A 17,541-nucleotide genomic window follows, 5' to 3' on the forward strand; every position below is an offset into this window, starting at 1 on the left:
CACACTGAGCTCTCAGCGTACACCTGGAGGATGCGGGCATCGATCCCGCTACCTCTCGCATGCAAAGCAAGCGCTCTACCATGTGAGCTAATCCCCCTCGCTGTGCCTTCCCCCTCGGCGTCGCCTTGTGCCGCTTGTTTCCCTCTTACCGGGCGCCGTCCACTGCCCTTCGCCTGCAAGGCAGTCGGCTTTCTTGACTTATTGATGAAGGTCTGACGGGACGAGCGAATGACGCCTCCCCCCGTCCTCCAGCTCGCTGACAACACCAAAGCAGAAGAGTCGCTGTGGCTCGTTGGTCTAGGCGTATGATTCTCGCTTCGGGTGCGAGAGGTCCCGGGTTCAAATCCCGGACGAGCTCTTTTCCTCCTCTGCCACACTCGAATCTGGGAACTGATATCCACATCACCTCGCAGCGTCTGCTTACGGCAAACGATGGAAGGTGACTGATGACTGAAGGAGCCTGGTCAATCCTCATCACGTGGCACAATGACAGCGTGCAGTCAGCTGTCCAAGGCGGCAACCTCGTTGCTCGTTCAAGAGAACACGTCCTGAAAACCCCTCACCACTATGTCGTAAATGAGCACCGCGAACGCTTGTTGTCATGCGTCATTACTTGAGAAATGCAGAAGCAAAAACTGCCCCCTCTCAGCCACCGAAACGTGTGCGGGGCTCGCCTTTCGCTCTCTGCGCCTCGCATATTTATGGAGCTGTCTGCTCTTCTTTCTGTTGAAGTACTCAAAATACGGGGCGTCCCGCAGAGCGTGATGTGCTCGCTGACAGCTTTCAATATTTCAAGGAAAACTATGAGCTCGATGGCTCAAATGTGAATGTTTAGCAATCGTTGATCAAACGCACGTCTTCTAAGGATTCGTGAGAGTATCCTCAGCACTGTTTTCGCTCGGATATACTTTTCATTTGCTAAGCTGCCAAATTGGACGAGAAAATGCCGGAGACGCACTCAGTGCAGACTGAGGCGGGGAAGGAGGCGTGCCCTTCAATGCTTGACAGCTGAAGGACGTTCAGCGGAGGAGAACCTATCAGAAGTCGCAGAGGCTAAAGGAGAGCACCCGGCTCCCAGAGCTCCAGACTCGGACCTGGAGGATGCGGGCATCGATCCCGCTACCTCTCGCATGCTAAGCGAGCGCTCTACCATTTGAGCTAACCCCCCTCGCTTCAGGTGTCTCGGCATCATGTCTTACCGCCTCTGCCCCTCTTACCGGACACCACCCGCTGCCCTTGGTCTGCAAGGCAGTCCTTTCAAGTGCGATGAAGACGCCGGGAGCTTCGTTGCCTATTGTACGAGCTGAACTTTGGTGCTCCTCAGTTCAATGCTCTTTCCATCAAGTCATCTTGTCTTTTGACGCTTCGTGTTTTGCGCTCCTTTGACTCTCGGCATATCGGGTGACTTGAAACACTGAAGTTGTTGCTTACGGAGTGTGGAACATTGTTTTGCAACTGTCATGACGCTGTGTGAGCCTTTCTTCGGCAACAGGGGCAGGCTGACAGCAGCGCCAGCGAAAGTTAGGGCAAATTTCTGGACTTAATTGTGAATGTGAATGTTATGTAGGAAAGGGGTGCGGCTTTGCTCCTCTCCCGTGTAAAGGTGACGCTTTCCAGGTGGTAGGCAAGCAGAGGTGGTTCTGAGCGAATAGTTGCTGCCAGTGTCTGAAAAGAGCAAGAGAGCAAGCGGCCCTGCCCCGTGTGAGGATCGAACTCACGACCTTCAGATTATGAGACTGACGCGCTACCTGCTGCGCCAACGAGGCCAGTTTGCGCCGTGCCGGCCACAAAGATTGCCTCACACGGATTTCAGACGCCTGGTCCCTAATCTTGCGACGCCCTCTGCTGGGTGTTGTGTTTGCCTTTTGATCTCACCGAGACTTTTGGGGTTTGTTTCTGTCGCGAGTCTGTCTTTCACAGCTCACCTAGCACAAGTCTCTCTGGCTGAAATGGCCTCTCTGCGTCAGCATCGTGGCCTCACTCAGCCATTAAAAACATCACTGGGACCTCTGACATGCTGACATGAAGTGTCAAGAGAGAGTGGCGGAGACGCACTTAAGCCAGAGAGCAGATGAAAAGGGGGCGTGGCTGCTAAACGCTTCACTCTCGGCGCAAGGCGCGAACACAGGCTAAAGGACACCTTTCGGCACACCGAGCTCTCAGCGTACACCTGGAGGATGCGGGCATCGATCCCGCTACCTCTCGCATGCAAAGCGAGCGCTCTACCATGTGAGCTAATCCCCCTCGCTGTGCCTTCCCCCTCGGCGGAGCCTTGTGCCGCTTGTTCCCCTCTTACCGGGTGCCGTCCACTGCCCTTCGCCTGCAAGGCAGTCGGCTTTCTTGACTTATTGATGAAGGTCTGACGGGACGAGCGAATGACGCCTCCCCCCGTCCTCCAGCTCGCTGACAACACAAAAGCGGAAGAGTCGCTGTGGCTCGTTGGTCTAGGCGTATGATTTTCGCTTGGGGTGCGAGAGGTCCCGGGTTCAAATCCCGGACGAGCCCTTTTCCTCCTCTGCCACACTCGAATCTGGGAACTGATATCCACATCACCTCGCAGCGTCTGCTTACGGCAAACGATGGAAGGTGACTGATGACTGAAGGAGCCTGGTCAATCCTCATCACGTGGCACAATGACAGCGTGCAGTCAGCTGTCCAAGGCGGCAACCTCGTTGCTCGTTCAAGAGAACACGTCCTGAAAACCCCTCACCACTATGTCGTAAATGAGCACCGCGAACGCTTGTTGTCATGCGTCATTACTTGAGAAATGCAGAAGCAAAAACTGCCCCCTCTCAGCCACCGAAACGTGTGCGGGGCTCGCCTTTCGCTCTCTGCGCCTCGCATATTTATGGAGCTGTCTGCTCTTCTTTCTGTTGAAGTACTCAAAATACGGGGCGTCCCGCAGAGCGTGATGTGCTCGCTGACAGCTTTCAATATTTAAAGGAAAACTATGAGCTCGATGGCTCAAATGTGAATGTTTAGCAATCGTTGATCAAACGCACGTCTTCTAAGGATTCGTGAGAGTATCCTCAGCACTGTTTTCGCTCGGATATACTTTTCATTTGCTAAGCTGCCAAATTGGACGAGAAAATGCCGGAGACGCACTCAGTGCAGACTGAGGCGGGGAAGGAGGCGTGCCCTTCAATGCTTGACAGCTGAAGGACGTTCAGCGGAGGAGAACCTATCAGAAGTCGCAGAGGCTAAAGGAGAGCACCCGGCTCCCACAGCTCCAGACTCGGACCTGGAGGATGCGGGCATCGATCCCGCTACCTCTCGCATGCTAAGCGAGCGCTCTACCATTTGAGCTAACCCCCCTCGCTTCAGGTGTCTCGGCATCATGTCTTACCGCCTCTGCCCCTCTTACCGGACACCACCCGCTGCCCTTGGTCTGCAAGGCAGTCCTTTCAAGTGCGATGAAGACGCCGGGAGCTTCGTTGCCTATTGTACGAGCTGAACTTTGGTGCTCCTCAGTTCAATGCTCTTTCCATCAAGTCATCTTGTCTTTTGACGCTTCGTGTTTTGCGCTCCTTTGACTCTCGGCATATCGGGTGACTTGAAACACTGAAGTTGTTGCTTACGGAGTGTGGAACATTGTTTTGCAACTGTCATGACGCTGTGTGAGCCTTTCTTCGGCAACAGGGGCAGGCTGACAGCAGCGCCAGCGAAAGTTAGGGCAAATTTCTGGACTTAATTGTGAATGTGAATGTTATGTAGGAAAGGGGTGCGGCTTTGCTCCTCTCCCGTGTAAAGGTGACGCTTTCCAGGTGGTAGGCAAGCAGAGGTGGTTCTGAGCGAATAGTTGCTGCCAGTGTCTGAAAAGAGCAAGAGAGCAAGCGGCCCTGCCCAGTGTGAGGATCGAACTCACGACCTTCAGATTATGAGACTGACGCGCTACCTGCTGCGCCAACGAGGCCAGCTGCGGCGTGCCGGCCAGAAAGATTGCCTCACACGGATTTCAGACGCCTGGTCCCTAATCTTGCGACGCCCTCTGCTGGGTGTTGTGTTGCCTTTTGATCTCACCGAGACTTTTGGGGTTTGTTTCTGTCGCGAGTCTGTCTTTCACAGCTCACCTAGCACAAGTCTCTCTGGCTGAAATGGCCTCTCTGCGTCAGCATCGTGGCCTCACTCAGCCATTAAAAACATCACTGGGACCTCTGACATGCTGACATGAAGTGTCAAGAGAGAGTGGCGGAGACGCACTTAAGCCAGAGAGCAGATGAAAAGGGGGCGTGGCTGCTAAACGCTTCACTCTCGGCGCAAGGCGCGAACACAGGCTAAAGGACACCTTTCGGCACACCGAGCTCTCAGCGTACACCTGGAGGATGCGGGTATCGATCCCGCTACCTCTCGCATGCAAAGCGAGCGCTCTACCATGTGAGCTAATCCCCCTCGCTGTGCCTTCCCCCTCGGCGTCGCCTTGTGCCGCTTGTTCCCCTCTTACCGGGCGCCGTCCACTGCCCTTCGCCTGCAAGGCAGTCGGCTTTCTTGACTTATTGATGAAGGTCTGACGGGACGAGCGAATGACGCCTCCCCCCGTCCTCCAGCTCGCTGACAACACAAAAGCGGAAGAGTCGCTGTGGCTCGTTGGTCTAGGCGTATGATTCTCGCTTCGGGTGCGAGAGGTCCCGGGTTCAAATCCCGGACGAGCCCTTTTCCTCCTCTGCCACACTCCTGGGAACTGATATCCACATCACCTCGCAGCGTCTGCTTACGGCAAACGATGGAAGGTGACTGATGACTGAAGGAGCCTGGTCAATCCTCATCACGTGGCACAATGACAGCGTGCAGTCAGCTGTCCAAGGCGGCAACCTCGTTGCTCGTTCAAGAGAACACGTCCTGAAAACCCCTCACCACTATGTCGTAAATGAGCACCGCGAACGCTTGTTGTCATGCGTCATTACTTGAGAAATGCAGAAGCAAAAACTGCCCCCTCTCAGCCACCGAAACGTGTGCGGGGCTCGCCTTTCGCTCTCTGCGCCTCGCATATTTATGGAGCTGTCTGCTCTTCTTTCTGTTGAAGTACTCAAAATACGGGGCGTCCCGCACAGCGTGATGTGCTCGCTGACAGCTTTCAATATTTAAAGGAAAACTATGAGCTCGATGGCTCAAATGTGAATGTTTAGCAATCGTTGATCAAACGCACGTCTTCTAAGGATTCGTGAGAGTATCCTCAGCACTGTTTTCGCTCGGATATACTTTTCATTTGCTAAGCTGCCAAATTGGACGAGAAAATGCCGGAGACGCACTCAGTGCAGACTGAGGCGGGGAAGGAGGCGTGCCCTTCAATGCTTGACAGCTGAAGGACGTTCAGCGGAGGAGAACCTATCAGAAGTCGCAGAGGCTAAAGGAGAGCACCCGGCTCCCACAGCTCCAGACTCGGACCTGGAGGATGCGGGCATCGATCCCGCTACCTCTCGCATGCTGAGCGAGCGCTCTACCATTTGAGCTAACCCCCCTCGCTTCAGGTGTCTCGGCATCATGTCTTACCGCCTCTGCCCCTCTTACCGGACACCACCCGCTGCCCTTGGTCTGCAAGGCAGTCCTTTCAAGTGCGATGAAGACGCCGGGAGCTGCGTTGCCTATTGTACGAGCTGAACTTTGGTGCTCCTCAGTTCAATGCTCTTTCCATCAAGTCATCTTGTCTTTTGACGCTTCGTGTTTTGCGCTCCTTTGACTCTCGGCATATCGGGTGACTTGAAACACTGAAGTTGTTGCTTACGGAGTGTGGAACATTGTTTTGCAACTGTCATGACGCTGTGTGAGCCTTTCTTCGGCAACAGGGGCAGGCTGACAGCAGCGCCAGCGAAAGTTAGGGCAAATTTCTGGACTTAATTGTGAATGTGAATGTTATGTAGGAAAGGGGTGCGGCTTTGCTCCTCTCCCGTGTAAAGGTGACGCTTTCCAGGTGGTAGGCAAGCAGAGGTGGTTCTGAGCGAATAGTTGCTGCCAGTGTCTGAAAAGAGCAAGAGAGCAAGCGGCCCTGCCCCGTGTGAGGATCGAACTCACGACCTTCAGATTATGAGACTGACGCGCTACCTGCTGCGCCAACGAGGCCAGCTGTGGCGCGCCGGCCAGAAAGATTGCCTCACACGGATTTCAGACGCCTGGTCCCTAATCTTGCGACGCCCTCTGCTGGGTGTTGTGTTGCCTTTTGATCTCACCGAGACTTTTGGGGTTTGTTTCTGTATCGAGTCTGTCTTTCACAGCTCACCTAGCACAAGTCTCTTTGGCTGAAATGGCCTCTCTGCGTCAGCATCGTGGCCTCACTCAGCCATTAAAAACATCACTGGGACCTCTGACATGCTGACATGAAGTGTCAAGAGAGAGTGGCGGAGACGCACTTAAGCCAGAGAGAAGATGAAAAGGGGGCGTGGCTGCTAAACGCTTCACTCTCGGCGCAAGGCGCGAACACAGGCTAAAAGACACCTTTCGGCACGCCGAGCTCTCAGCGTACACCTGGAGGAGGCGGGCATCGATCCCGCTACCTCTCGCATGCAAAGCGAGCGCTCTACCATGTGAGCTAATCCCCCTCGCTGTGCCTTCCCCCTCGGCGTCGCCTTGTGCCGCTTGTTCCCCTCTTACCGGGCGCCATCCACTGCCCTTCGCCTGCAAGGCAGTCGGCTTTCTTGACTTATTGATGAAGGTCTGACGGGACGAGCGAATGACGCCTCCCCCCGTCCTCCAGCTCGCTGACAACACATAAGCAGAAGAGTTGCTGTGGCTCGTTGGTCTAGGCGTATGATTCTCGCTTTGGGTGCGAGAGGTCCCGGGTTCAAATCCCGGACGAGCCCTTTTCCTCCTCTGCCACACTCGAATCTGGGAACTGATATCCACATCACCTCGCAGCGTCTGCTTACGGCAAACGATGGAAGGTGACTGATGACTGAAGGAGCCTGGTCAATCCTCATCACGTGGCACAATGACAGCGTGCAGTCAGCTGTCCAAGGCGGCAACCTCGTTGCTCGTTCAAGAGAACACGTCCTGAAAACCCCTCACCACTATGTCGTAAATGAGCACCGCGAACGCTTGTTGTCATGCGTCATTACTTGAGAAATGCAGAAGCAAAAACTGCCCCCTCTCAGCCACCGAAACGTGTGCGGGGCTCGCCTCTCGCTCTCTGCGCCTCGCATATTTATGGAGCTGTCTGCTCTTCTTTCTGTTGAAGTACTCAAAATACGGGGCGTCCCGCAGAGCGTGATGTGCTCGCTGACAGCTTTCAATATTTAAAGGAAAACTATGAGCTCGATGGCTCGAATGTGAATGTTTAGCAATCGTTGATCAAACGCACGTCTTCTAAGGATTCGTGAGAGTATCCTCAGCACTGTTTTCGCTCGGATATACTTTTCATTTGCTAAGCTGCCAAATTGGACGAGAAAATGCCGGAGACGCACTCAGTGCAGACTGAGGCGGGGAAGGAGGCGTGGCCCTTCAATGCTTGACAGCTGAAGGACGTTCAGCGGAGGAGAACCTATCAGAAGTCGCAGAGGCTAAAGGAGAGCACCCGGCTCCCAGAGCTCCAGACTCGGACCTGGAGGATGCGGGCATCGATCCCGCTACCTCTCGCATGCTAAGCGAGCGCTCTACCATTTGAGCTAACCCCCCCTCGCTTCAGGTGTCTCGGCATCATGTCTTACCGCCTCTGCCCCTCTTACCGGACACCACCCGCTGCCCTTGGTCTGCAAGGCAGTCCTTTCAAGTGCGATGAAGACGCCGGGAGCTTCGTTGCCTATTGTACGAGCTGAACTTTGGTGCTCCTCAGTTCAATGCTCTTTCCATCAAGTCATCTTGTCTTTTGACGCTTCGTGTTTTGCGCTCCTTTGACTCTCGGCATATCGGGTGACTTGAAACACTGAAGTTGTTGCTTACGGAGTGTGGAACATTGTTTTGCAACTGTCATGACGCTGTGTGAGCCTTTCTTCGGCAACAGGGGCAGGCTGACAGCAGCGCCAGCGAAAGTTAGGGCAAATTTCTGGACTTAATTGTGAATGTGAATGTTATGTAGGAAAGGGGTGCGGCTTTGCTCCTCTCCCGTGTAAAGGTGACGCTTTCCAGGTGGTAGGCAAGCAGAGGTGGTTCTGAGCGAATAGTTGCTGCCAGTGTCTGAAAAGAGCAAGAGAGCAAGCGGCCCTGCCCCGTGTGAGGATCGAACTCACGACCTTCAGATTATGAGACTGACGCGCTACCTGCTGCGCCAACGAGGCCAGCTGCGGCGTGCCGGCCAGAAAGATTGCCTCACACGGATTTCAGACGCCTGGTCCCTAATCTTGCGACGCCCTCTGCTGGGTGTTGTGTTGCCTTTTGATCTCACCGAGACTTTTGGGGTTTGTTTCTGTCGCGAGTCTGTCTTTCACAGCTCACCTAGCACAAGTCTCTCTGGCTGAAATGGCCTCTCTGCGTCAGCATCGTGGCCTCACTCAGCCATTAAAAACATCACTGGGACCTCTGACATGCTGACATGAAGTGTCAAGAGAGAGTGGCGGAGACGCACTTAAGCCAGAGAGCAGATGAAAAGGGGGCGTGGCTGCTAAACGCTTCACTCTCGGCGCAAGGCGCGAACACAGGCTAAAGGACACCTTTCGGCACACCGAGCTCTCAGCGTACACCTGGAGGATGCGGGCATCGATCCCGCTACCTCTCGCATGCAAAGCGAGCGCTCTACCATGTGAGCTAATCCCCCTCGCTGTGCCTTCCCCCTCGGCGTCGCCTTGTGCCGCTTGTTCCCCTCTTACCGGGCGCCGTCCACTGCCCTTCGCCTGCATGGCAGTCGGCTTTCTTGACTTATTGATGAAGGTCTGACGGGACGAGCGAATGACGCCTCCCCCCGTCCTCCAGCTCGCTGACAACACAAAAGCGGAAGAGTCGCTGTGGCTCGTTGGTCTAGGCGTATGATTCTCGCTTCGGGTGCGAGAGGTCCCGGGTTCAAATCCCGGACGAGCCCTTTTCCTCCTCTGCCACACTCCTGGGAACTGATATCCACATCACCTCGCAGCGTCTGCTTACGGCAAACGATGGAAGGTGACTGATGACTGAAGGAGCCTGGTCAATCCTCATCACGTGGCACAATGACAGCGTGCAGTCAGCTGTCCAAGGCGGCAACCTCGTTGCTCGTTCAAGAGAACACGTCCTGAAAACCCCTCACCACTATGTCGTAAATGAGCACCGCGAACGCTTGTTGTCATGCGTCATTACTTGAGAAATGCAGAAGCAAAAACTTCCCCCTCTCAGCCACCGAAACGTGTGCGGGGCTCGCCTTTCGCTCTCTGCGCCTCGCATATTTATGGAGCTGTCTGCTCTTCTTTCTGTTGAAGTACTCAAAATACGGGGCGTCCCGCAGAGCGTGATGTGCTCGCTGACAGCTTTCAATATTTCAAGGAAAACTATGAGCTCGATGGCTCGAATGTGAATGTTTAGCAATCGTTGATCAAACGCACGTCTTCTAAGGATTCGTGAGAGTATCCTCAGCACTGTTTTCGCTCGGATATACTTTTCATTTGCTAAGCTGCCAAATTGGACGAGAAAATGCCGGAGACGCACTCAGTGCAGACTGAGGCGGGGAAGGAGGCGTGGCCCTTCAATGCTTGACAGCTGAAGACGTTCAGCGGAGGAGTACCTATCAGAAGTCGCAGAGGCTAAAGGAGAGCACCCGGCTCCCAGAGCTCCAGACTCGGACCTGGAGGATGCGGGCATCGATCCCGCTACCTCTCGTATGCTAAGCGAGCGCTCTACCATTTGAGCAAATCCCCCTCGCTTCAGGCGTCTCGGCATCATGTCTTACCGCCTCTGCCCCTCTTACCGGACACCACCCGCTGCCCTTGGTCTGCAAGGCAGTCCTTTCAAGTGCGATGAAGACGCCGGGAGCTTCGTTGCCTATTGTACGCGCTGAACTTTGGTGCTCCTCAGTTCAATGCTCTTTCCATCAAGTCATCTTGTCTTTTGACGCTTCGTGTTTTGCGCTCCTTTGACTCTCGGCATATCGGGTGACTTGAAACACTGAAGTTGTTGCTTACGGAGTGTGGAACATTGTTTTGCAACTGTCATGACGCTGTGTGAGCCTTTCTTCGGCAACAGGGGCAGGCTGACAGCAGCGCCAGCGAAAGTTAGGGCAAATTTCTGGACTTAATTGTGAATGTGAATGTTATGTAGGAAAGGGGTGCGGCTTTGCTCCTCTCCCGTGTAAAGGTGACGCTTTCCAGGTGGTAGGCAAGCAGAGGTGGTTCTGAGCGAATAGTTGCTGCCAGTGTCTGAAAAGAGCAAGAGAGCAAGCGGCCCTGCCCCGTGTGAGGATCGAACTCACGACCTTCAGATTATGAGACTGACGCGCTACCTGCTGCGCCAACGAGGCCAGCTGCGGCGTGCCGGCCAGAAAGATTGCCTCACACGGATTTCAGACGCCTGGTCCCTAATCTTGCGACGCCCTCTGCTGGGTGTTGTGTTGCCTTTTGATCTCACCGAGACTTTTGGGGTTTGTTTCTGTCGCGAGTCTGTCTTTCACAGCTCACCTAGCACAAGTCTCTCTGGCTGAAATGGCCTCTCTGCGTCAGCATCGTGGCCTCACTCAGCCATTAAAAACATCACTGGGACCTCTGACATGCTGACATAAAGTGTCAAGAGAGAGTGGCGGAGACGCACTTAAGCCAGAGAGAAGATGAAAAGGGGGCGTGGCTGCTAAACGCTTCACTCTCAGCACAAGGCGCGAACACAGGCTAAAGGACACCTTTCGGCACACCGAGCTCTCAGCGTACACCTGGAGGATGCGGGCATCGATCCCGCTACCTCTCGCATGCAAAGCGAGCGCTCTACCATGTGAGCTAATCCCCCTCGCTGTGCCTTCCCCCTCGGAGTCGCCTTGTGCCGCTTGTTCCCCTCTTACCGGGCGCCGTCCACTGCCCTTCGCCTGCAAGGCAGTCGGCTTTCTTGACTTATTGATGAAGGTCTGACGGGACGAGCGAATGACGCCTCCCCCCGTCCTCCAGCTCGCTGACAACACAAAAGCGGAAGAGTCGCTGTGGCTCGTTGGTCTAGGCGTATGATTCTCGCTTCGGGTGCGAGAGGTCCCGGGTTCAAATCCCGGACGAGCCCTTTTCCTCCTCTGCCACACTCCTGGGAACTGATATCCACATCACCTCGCAGCGTCTGCTTACGGCAAACGATGGAAGGTGACTGATGACTGAAGGAGCCTGGTCAATCCTCATCACGTGGCACAATGACAGCGTGCAGTCAGCTGTCCAAGGCGGCAACCTCGTTGCTCGTTCAAGAGAACACGTCCTGAAAACCCCTCACCACTGTCGTAAATGAGCACCGCGACCGCTTGTTGTCATGCGTCATTACTTGAGAAATGCAGAAGCAAAAACTGCCCCCTCTCAGCCACCGAAACGTGTGCGGGGCTCGCCTTTCGCTCTCTGCGCCTCGCATATTTATGGAGCTGTCTGCTCTTCTTTCTGTTGAAGTACTCAAAATACGGGGCGTCCCGCACAGCGTGATGTGCTCGCTGACAGCTTTCAATATTTAAAGGAAAACTATGAGCTCGATGGCTCGAATGTGAATGTTTAGCAATCGTTGATTAAACGCACGTCTTCTAAGGATTCGTGAGAGTATCCTCAGCACTGTTTTCGCTCGGATATACTTTTCATTTGCTAAGCTGCCAAATTGGACGAGAAAATGCCGGAGACGCACTCAGTGCAGACTGAGGCGGGGAAGGAGGCGTGGCCCTTCAATGCTTGACAGCTGAAGGACGCTCAGCGGAGGAGAACCTATCAGAAGTCGCAGAGGCTAAAGGAGAGCACCCGGCTCCCAGAGCTCCAGACTCGGACCTGGAGGATGCGGGCATTGATCCCGCTATCTCTCGCATGCTAAGTGAGCGCTCTACCATTTGAGCTAACCCCCCTCGCTTCAGGTGTCTCGGCATCATGTCTTACCGTCTCTGCCCCTCTTACCGGACACCACCCGCTGCCCTTGGTCTGCAAGGCAGTCCTTTCAAGTGCGATGAAGACGCCGGGAGCTTCGTTGCCTATTGTACGAGCTGAACTTTGGTGCTCCTCAGTTCAATGCTCTTTCCATCAAGTCATCTTGTCTTTTGACGCTTCGTGTTTTGCGCTCCTTTGACTCTCGGCATATCGGGTGACTTGAAACACTGAAGTTGTTGCTTACGGAGTGTGGAACATTGTTTTGCAACTGTCATGACGCTGTGTGAGCCTTTCTTCGGCAACAGGGGCAGGCTGACAGCAGCGCCAGCGAAAGTTAGGGCAAATTTCTGGACTTAATTGTGAATGTGAATGTTATGTAGGAAAGGGGTGCGGCTTTGCTCCTCTCCCGTGTAAAGGTGACGCTTTCCAGGTGGTAGGCAAGCAGAGGTGGTTCTGAGCGAATAGTTGCTGCCAGTGTCTGAAAAGAGCAAGAGAGCAAGCGGCCCTGCCCCGTGTGAGGATCGAACTCACGACCTTCAGATTATGAGACTGACGCGCTACCTGCTGCACCAACGAGGCCAGTTTGCGCCGTGCCGGCCACAAAGATTGCCTCACACGGATTTCAGACGCCTGGTCCCTAATCTTGCGACGCCCTCTGCTGGGTGTTGTGTTTGCCTTTTGATCTCACCGAGACTTTTGGGGTTTGTTTCTGTCGCGAGTCTGTCTTTCACAGCTCACCTAGCACAAGTCTCTCTGGCTGAAATGGCCTCTCTGCGTCAGCATCGTGGCCTCACTCAGCCATTAAAAACATCACTGGGACCTCTGACATGCTGACATGAAGTGTCAAGAGAGAGTGGCGGAGACGCACTTAAGCCAGAGAGAAGATGAAAAGGGGGCGTGGCTGCTAAACGCTTCACTCTCGGCGCAAGGCGCGAACACAGGCTAAAAGACACCTTTCGGCACACCGAGCTCTCAGCGTACACCTGGAGGATGCGGGCATCGATCCCGCTACCTCTCGCATGCAAAGCAAGCGCTCTACCATGTGAGCTAATCCCCCTCGCTGTGCCTTCCCCCTCGGCGTCGCCTTGTGCCGCTTGTTCCCCTCTTACCGGGCGCCGTCCACTGCCCTTCGCCTGCAAGGCAGTCGGCTTTCTTGACTTATTGATGAAGGTCTGACGGGACGAGCGAATGACGCCTCCCCCCCGTCCTCCAGCTCACTGACAACACATAAGCGGAAGAGTCGCTGTGGCTCGTTGGTCTAGGCGTATGATTCTCGCTTTGGGTGCGAGAGGTCCCGGGTTCAAATCCCGGACGAGCCCTTTTCCTCCTCTGCCACACTCGAATCTGGGAACTGATATCCACATCACCTCGCAGCGTCTGCTTACGGCAAACGATGGAAGGTGACTGATGACTGAAGGAGCCTGGTCAATCCTCATCACGTGGCACAATGACAGCGTGCAGTCAGCTGTCCAAGGCGGCAACCTCGTTGCTCGTTCAAGAGAACACGTCCTGAAAACCCCTCACCACTATGTCGTAAATGAGCACCGCGAACGCTTGTTGTCATGCGTCATTACTTGAGAAATGCAGAAGCAAAAACTGCCCCCTCTCAGCCACCGAAACGTGTGCGGGGCTCGCCTTTCGCTCTCTGCGCCTCGCATATTTATGGAGCTGTCTGCTCTTCTTTCTGTTGAAGTACTCAAAATACGGGGCGTCCCGCAGAGCGTGATGTGCTCGCTGACAGCTTTCAATATTTAAAGGAAAACTATGAGCTCGATGGCTCGAATGTGAATGTTTAGCAATCGTTGATCAAACGCACGTCTTCTAAGGATTCGTGAGAGTATCCTCAGCACTGTTTTCGCTCGGATATACTTTTCATTTGCTAAGCTGCCAAATTGGACGAGAAAATGCCGGAGACGCACTCAGTGCAGACTGAGGCGGGGAAGGAGGCGTGGCCCTTCAATGCTTGACAGCTGAAGGACGTTCAGCGGAGGAGAACCTATCAGAAGTCGCAGAGGCTAAAGGAGATCACCCGGCTCCCAGAGCTCCAGACTCGGACCTGGAGGATGCGGGCATCGATCCCGCTACCTCTCGCATGCTAAGCGAGCGCTCTACCATTTGAGCTAACCCCCCTCGCTTCAGGTGTCTCGGCATCATGTCTTACCGCCTCTGCCCCTCTTACCGGACACCACCCGCTGCCCTTGGTCTGCAAGGCAGTCCTTTCAAGTGCGATGAAGACGCCGGGAGCTTCGTTGCCTATTGTACGAGCTGAACTTTGGTGCTCCTCAGTTCAATGCTCTTTCCATCAAGTCATCTTGTCTTTTGACGCTTCGTGTTTTGCGCTCCTTTGACTCTCGGCATATCGGGTGACTTGAAACACTGAAGTTGTTGCTTACGGAGTGTGGAACATTGTTTTGCAACTGTCATGACGCTGTGTGAGCCTTTCTTCGGCAACAGGGGCAGGCTGACAGCAGCGCCAGCGAAAGTTAGGGCACATTTCTGGACTTAATTGTGAATGTGAATGTTATGTAGGAAAGGGGTGCGGCTTTGCTCCTCTCCCGTGTAAAGGTGACGCTTTCCAGGTGGTAGGCAAGCAGAGGTGGTTCTGAGCGAATAGTTGCTGCCAGTGTCTGAAAAGAGCAAGAGAGCAAGCGGCCCTGCCCCGTGTGAGGATCGAACTCACGACCTTCAGATTATGAGACTGACGCGCTACCTGCTGCGCCAACGAGGCCAGCTGCGGCGTGCCGGCCAGAAAGATTGCCTCACACGGATTTCAGACGCCTGGTCCCTAATCTTGCGACGCCCTCTGCTGGGTGTTGTGTTGCCTTTTGATCTCACCGAGACTTTTGGGGTTTGTTTCTGTCGCGAGTCTGTCTTTCACAGCTCACCTTGCACAAGTCTCTCTGGCTGAAATGGCCTCTCTGCGTCAGCATCGTGGCCTCACTCAGCCATTAAAAACATCACTGGGACCTCTGACATGCTGACATGAAGTGTCAAGAGAGAGTGGCGGAGACGCACTTAAGCCAGAGAGCAGATGAAAAGGGGGCGTGGCTGCTAAACGCTTCACTCTTGGCGCAAGGTGCGAACACAGGCTAAAGGACACCTTTCGGCACACCGAGCTCTCAGCGTACACCTGGAGGATGCGGGCATCGATCCCGCTACCTCTCGCATGCAAAGCAAGCGCTCTACCATGTGAGCTAATCCCCCTCACTGTGCCTTCCCCCTCGGCGTCGCCTTGTGCCGCTTGTTCCCCTCTTACCGGGCGCCGTCCACTGCCCTTCGCCTGCAAGGCAGTCGGCTTTCTTGACTTATTGATGAAGGTCTGACGGGACGAGCGAATGACGCCTCCCCCCGTCCTCCAGCTCGCTGACAACACAAAAGCGGAAGAGTCGCTGTGGCTCGTTGGTCTAGGCGTATGATTCTTGCTTTGGGTGCGAGAGGTCCCGGGTTCAAATCCCGGACGAGCCCTTTTCCTCCTCTGCCACACTCGAATCTGGGAACTGATATCCACATCACCTCGCAGCGTCTGCTTACGGCAAACGATGGAAGGTGACTGATGACTGAAGGAGCCTGGTCAATCCTCATCACGTGGCACAATGACAGCGTGCAGTCAGCTGTCCAAGGCGGCAACCTCGTTGCTCGTTCAAGAGAACACGTCCTGAAAACCCCCCACCACTATGTCTTAAATGAGCACCGCGAACGCTTGTTGTAATGTGTCATTACTTGAGAAATGCAGAAGCAAAAACTGCCCCCTCTCAGCCACCGAAACGTGTGCGGGGCTCGCCTTTCGCTCTCTGCGCCTCGCATATTTTTGGAGCTGTCTGCTCTTCTTTCTGTTGAAGTACTCAAAATACGGGGCGTCCCGCAGAGCGTGATGTGCTCGCTGACAGCTTTCAATTTTTAAAGGAAAACTATGAGCTCGATGGCTCGAATGTGAATGTTTAGCAATCGTTGATCAAACGCACGTCTTCTAAGGATTCGTGAGAGTATCCTCAGCACTGTTTTCGCTCGGATATACTTTTCATTTGCTAAGCTGCCAAATTGGACGAGAAAATGCCGGAGACGCACTCAGTGCAGACTGAGGCGGGGAAGGAGGCGTGGCCCTTCAATGCTTGACAGCTGAAGGACGTTCAGCGGAGGAGAACCTGTCAGAAGTCGCAGAGGCTAAAGGAGAGCACCCGGCTCCCAGAGCTCCAGACTCGGACCTGGAGGATGCGGGCATCGATCCAGCTTCCTCTCGCATGCTAAGCGAGCGCTCTACCATTTGAGCTAACCCCCCTCGCTTCAGGTGTCTCGGCATCATGTCTTACCGCCTCTGCCCCTCTTACCGGACACCACCCGCTGCCCTTGGTCTGCAAGGCAGTCCTTTCAAGTGCGATGAAGACGCCGGGAGCTTCGTTGCCTATTGTACGAGCTGAACTTTGGTGCTCCTCAGTTCAATGCTCTTTCCATCAAGTCATCTTGTCTTTTGACGCTTCGTGTTTTGCGCTCCTTTGACTCTCGGCATATCGGGTGACTTGAAACACTGAAGTTGTTGCTTACGGAGTGTGGAACATTGTTTTGCAACTGTCATGACGCTGTGTGAGCCTTTCTTCGGCAACAGGGGCAGGCTGACAGCAGCGCCAGCGAAAGTTAGGGCAAATTTCTGGACTTAATTGTGAATGTGAATGTTATGTAGGAAAGGGGTGCGGCTTTGCTCCTCTCCCGTGTAAAGGTGACGCTTTCCAGGTGGTAGGCCAGCAGAGGTGGTTCTGAGCGAATAGTTGCTGCCAGTGTCTGAAAAGAGCAAGAGAGCAAGCGGCCCTGCCCCGTGTGAGGATCGAACTCACGACCTTCAGATTATGAGACTGACGCGCTACCTGCTGCGCCAACGAGGCCAGCTGCGGCATGCTGGCCAGAAAGATTGCCTCACACGGATTTCAGACGCCTGGTCCCTAATCTTGCGACGCCCTCTGCTGGGTGTTGTGTTGCCTTTTGATCTCACCGAGACTTTTGGGGTTTGTTTCTGTCGCGAGTCTGTCTTTCACAGCTCACCTAGCACAAGTCTCTGTGGCTGAAATGGCCTCTCTGCGTCAGCATCGTGGCCTCACTCAGCCATTAAAAACTTCACTGGGACCTCTGACATGCTGACATGAAGTGTCAAGAGAGAGTGGCGGAGACGCACTTAAGCCAGAGAGAAGATGAAAAGGGGGCGTGGCTGCTAAACGCTTCACTCTCGGCGCAAGGCGCGAACACAGGCTAAAGGACACCTTTCGGCACACCGACCTCTCAGCGTACACCTGGAGGATGCGGGCATCGATCCCGCTACCTCTCGCATGCAAAGCGAGCGCTCTACCATGTGAGCTAATCCCCCTCGCTGTGCCTTCCCCCTCGGCGTCGCCTTGTGCCGCTTGTTCCCCTCTTACCGGGCGCCGTCCACTGCCCTTCGCCTGCAAGGCAGTCGGCTTTCTTGACTTATTGATGAAGGTCTGACGGGACGAGCGAATGACGCCTCCACCCGTCCTCCAGCTCGCTGACAACACAAAAGCGGAAGAGTCGCTGTGGCTCGTTGGTCTAGGCGTATGATTCTCGCTTCGGGTGCGAGAGGTCCCGGGTTCAAATCCCGGACGAGCCCTTTTCCTCCTCTGCCACACTCGATTCT

General features: G+C 54.5%; 27 non-coding genes across 27 annotated transcripts; 9 read left to right on the forward strand and 18 right to left on the reverse strand.

The window, feature by feature from the left end:
- Positions 1-286: 286 nt before the first annotated feature.
- Positions 287-358, forward strand: trnap-cgg (transfer RNA proline (anticodon CGG)). Its single transcript has one exon. It is a non-coding gene; the product is annotated as a tRNA-Pro (tRNA).
- Positions 359-1,095: 737 nt separating this feature from the next.
- On the reverse strand, positions 1,096-1,168 carry trnaa-agc (transfer RNA alanine (anticodon AGC)). The gene has a single exon. It is a non-coding gene; the product is annotated as a tRNA-Ala (tRNA).
- Positions 1,169-1,693: 525 nt separating this feature from the next.
- trnam-cau (transfer RNA methionine (anticodon CAU)) lies at positions 1,694-1,766 on the reverse strand. Its single transcript has one exon. It is a non-coding gene; the product is annotated as a tRNA-Met (tRNA).
- Positions 1,767-2,171: 405 nt separating this feature from the next.
- Positions 2,172-2,244, reverse strand: trnaa-ugc (transfer RNA alanine (anticodon UGC)). The gene has a single exon. It is a non-coding gene; the product is annotated as a tRNA-Ala (tRNA).
- A 189-nt stretch (positions 2,245-2,433) lies between these two features.
- Positions 2,434-2,505, forward strand: trnap-ggg (transfer RNA proline (anticodon GGG)). The gene has a single exon. It is a non-coding gene; the product is annotated as a tRNA-Pro (tRNA).
- Positions 2,506-3,242: 737 nt separating this feature from the next.
- On the reverse strand, positions 3,243-3,315 carry trnaa-agc (transfer RNA alanine (anticodon AGC)). Its single transcript has one exon. It is a non-coding gene; the product is annotated as a tRNA-Ala (tRNA).
- A 525-nt stretch (positions 3,316-3,840) lies between these two features.
- On the reverse strand, positions 3,841-3,913 carry trnam-cau (transfer RNA methionine (anticodon CAU)). The gene has a single exon. It is a non-coding gene; the product is annotated as a tRNA-Met (tRNA).
- A 403-nt stretch (positions 3,914-4,316) lies between these two features.
- On the reverse strand, positions 4,317-4,389 carry trnaa-ugc (transfer RNA alanine (anticodon UGC)). The gene has a single exon. It is a non-coding gene; the product is annotated as a tRNA-Ala (tRNA).
- A 189-nt stretch (positions 4,390-4,578) lies between these two features.
- trnap-cgg (transfer RNA proline (anticodon CGG)) lies at positions 4,579-4,650 on the forward strand. Its single transcript has one exon. It is a non-coding gene; the product is annotated as a tRNA-Pro (tRNA).
- A 733-nt stretch (positions 4,651-5,383) lies between these two features.
- Positions 5,384-5,456, reverse strand: trnaa-agc (transfer RNA alanine (anticodon AGC)). The gene has a single exon. It is a non-coding gene; the product is annotated as a tRNA-Ala (tRNA).
- A 525-nt stretch (positions 5,457-5,981) lies between these two features.
- trnam-cau (transfer RNA methionine (anticodon CAU)) lies at positions 5,982-6,054 on the reverse strand. Its single transcript has one exon. It is a non-coding gene; the product is annotated as a tRNA-Met (tRNA).
- A 665-nt stretch (positions 6,055-6,719) lies between these two features.
- On the forward strand, positions 6,720-6,791 carry trnap-ugg (transfer RNA proline (anticodon UGG)). Its single transcript has one exon. It is a non-coding gene; the product is annotated as a tRNA-Pro (tRNA).
- A 738-nt stretch (positions 6,792-7,529) lies between these two features.
- Positions 7,530-7,602, reverse strand: trnaa-agc (transfer RNA alanine (anticodon AGC)). Its single transcript has one exon. It is a non-coding gene; the product is annotated as a tRNA-Ala (tRNA).
- A 526-nt stretch (positions 7,603-8,128) lies between these two features.
- trnam-cau (transfer RNA methionine (anticodon CAU)) lies at positions 8,129-8,201 on the reverse strand. The gene has a single exon. It is a non-coding gene; the product is annotated as a tRNA-Met (tRNA).
- A 403-nt stretch (positions 8,202-8,604) lies between these two features.
- Positions 8,605-8,677, reverse strand: trnaa-ugc (transfer RNA alanine (anticodon UGC)). The gene has a single exon. It is a non-coding gene; the product is annotated as a tRNA-Ala (tRNA).
- Positions 8,678-8,866: 189 nt separating this feature from the next.
- trnap-cgg (transfer RNA proline (anticodon CGG)) lies at positions 8,867-8,938 on the forward strand. Its single transcript has one exon. It is a non-coding gene; the product is annotated as a tRNA-Pro (tRNA).
- Positions 8,939-10,269: 1,331 nt separating this feature from the next.
- trnam-cau (transfer RNA methionine (anticodon CAU)) lies at positions 10,270-10,342 on the reverse strand. The gene has a single exon. It is a non-coding gene; the product is annotated as a tRNA-Met (tRNA).
- A 403-nt stretch (positions 10,343-10,745) lies between these two features.
- On the reverse strand, positions 10,746-10,818 carry trnaa-ugc (transfer RNA alanine (anticodon UGC)). The gene has a single exon. It is a non-coding gene; the product is annotated as a tRNA-Ala (tRNA).
- A 189-nt stretch (positions 10,819-11,007) lies between these two features.
- trnap-cgg (transfer RNA proline (anticodon CGG)) lies at positions 11,008-11,079 on the forward strand. The gene has a single exon. It is a non-coding gene; the product is annotated as a tRNA-Pro (tRNA).
- Positions 11,080-12,409: 1,330 nt separating this feature from the next.
- trnam-cau (transfer RNA methionine (anticodon CAU)) lies at positions 12,410-12,482 on the reverse strand. The gene has a single exon. It is a non-coding gene; the product is annotated as a tRNA-Met (tRNA).
- A 668-nt stretch (positions 12,483-13,150) lies between these two features.
- Positions 13,151-13,222, forward strand: trnap-ugg (transfer RNA proline (anticodon UGG)). Its single transcript has one exon. It is a non-coding gene; the product is annotated as a tRNA-Pro (tRNA).
- Positions 13,223-13,960: 738 nt separating this feature from the next.
- trnaa-agc (transfer RNA alanine (anticodon AGC)) lies at positions 13,961-14,033 on the reverse strand. Its single transcript has one exon. It is a non-coding gene; the product is annotated as a tRNA-Ala (tRNA).
- Positions 14,034-14,558: 525 nt separating this feature from the next.
- trnam-cau (transfer RNA methionine (anticodon CAU)) lies at positions 14,559-14,631 on the reverse strand. The gene has a single exon. It is a non-coding gene; the product is annotated as a tRNA-Met (tRNA).
- A 665-nt stretch (positions 14,632-15,296) lies between these two features.
- trnap-ugg (transfer RNA proline (anticodon UGG)) lies at positions 15,297-15,368 on the forward strand. The gene has a single exon. It is a non-coding gene; the product is annotated as a tRNA-Pro (tRNA).
- A 1,336-nt stretch (positions 15,369-16,704) lies between these two features.
- Positions 16,705-16,777, reverse strand: trnam-cau (transfer RNA methionine (anticodon CAU)). The gene has a single exon. It is a non-coding gene; the product is annotated as a tRNA-Met (tRNA).
- A 403-nt stretch (positions 16,778-17,180) lies between these two features.
- Positions 17,181-17,253, reverse strand: trnaa-ugc (transfer RNA alanine (anticodon UGC)). Its single transcript has one exon. It is a non-coding gene; the product is annotated as a tRNA-Ala (tRNA).
- A 189-nt stretch (positions 17,254-17,442) lies between these two features.
- On the forward strand, positions 17,443-17,514 carry trnap-cgg (transfer RNA proline (anticodon CGG)). The gene has a single exon. It is a non-coding gene; the product is annotated as a tRNA-Pro (tRNA).
- The last annotated feature ends 27 nt before the right edge of the window (positions 17,515-17,541 follow it).

The sequence above is a fragment of the Atractosteus spatula genome, chromosome 5 (genome assembly GCF_055471065.1).
Source record: "Atractosteus spatula isolate fAtrSpa1 chromosome 5, fAtrSpa1.hap1, whole genome shotgun sequence".
NCBI classification, from domain to species: Eukaryota; Metazoa; Chordata; class Actinopteri; order Semionotiformes; family Lepisosteidae; genus Atractosteus; species Atractosteus spatula.